Below are 1152 nucleotides of genomic sequence, written 5' to 3' on the forward strand. Positions count from 1 at the left end.
GAAGAAGTCCCTCTTGACAGAACAACCGTTGTGCCTTCTCCTCCATGAGAGACACGATGATCGACTCAAAATCCTTCCTCGACCAGCATCAATCAAGTCGAGAAAGAAGTTGTCCTTGGAACAAGGACTGAACCTCGCCCATGTGTTGAGCCATAGGTTACCAATACAACATATGTCACAAGGAACGAGATTCAGTCCTTTGCCACCTCTGTGTTGTGCTTCTTGGAAGAGCTAAAACTCAACTTTGCCCATGTAGATCCATCCCCCTCTGCACCTACTTTGGGTGAAGTTTGATCATCCATATCAGTATTGATAGATGAGTTCTTGACAACTGCTTCTTGCCTCTAACAACTTCAGGCATTGACAACAACGAACGCAGAAACCCTGCAAAGGTTCTTCCTCATATACAGAGGGATGCGGCCTCCACTTCTCATTCCCATGATCAAACGGCGCTCGTCCCTCTGAGCGTCCCTGCCGATTATATTACCCAAACAAAGATGCGGGTTTTAGGTGATCACCTACTTCAGAAGGTGGTCGATTTCACCTCAGACTTCAACAATACATCGAAGCAAGCAGCTGCAGAAATGCAACGCTCCCTTGATGCATTCAAGTTCTGGGACGACATTGAAATCAATAAGGCCATTCAGGCAGCGGCTCACATCGTGGGCCTCATCGGTGCAAAGGTTAAGGCCATGGCTCCCACAGACGTGCAGAAGCCAAAACACAAATTTGTCAAGCACCCCTATACATGTGGTGAATCGTCCAAGAAGCGAAGGCTTAACGATAATGAAGGTCCAGATCAATCTGGTCCTCAGAATCATCAAGAGGCGGAGAAACTGCCATTTGTAGCACAAACTGCTACTCCTGCTGTTGCCCCCTCTACCTCCACTCAACAAGAGCAAGCCTAAGCATCATCAAGACAAACAATTAGGGCATTGCATGAACAAGAGGCGGTCACAAGAGAAGAACCGATGGCAGCCGCACCAGAGGTAGCTGCACTGACATAGCAAACGCATGATGAAAAGGATGCAATTAAACTTTTGTCTATTTATGCCTCTTCATCAAGCCCTTCATCATCCTTTGAATATTTCATGGAGACGGCTCAGCCCACAAGGATGAATGAAGAAAAGGTAATGGTGGTAAACATTATAA

Source organism: Cynara cardunculus (assembly GCF_001531365.2).
Source record: "Cynara cardunculus var. scolymus isolate 2C chromosome LG 2, CcrdV1, whole genome shotgun sequence".
In the NCBI taxonomy this organism is placed as follows: Eukaryota; Viridiplantae; Streptophyta; class Magnoliopsida; order Asterales; family Asteraceae; genus Cynara; species Cynara cardunculus.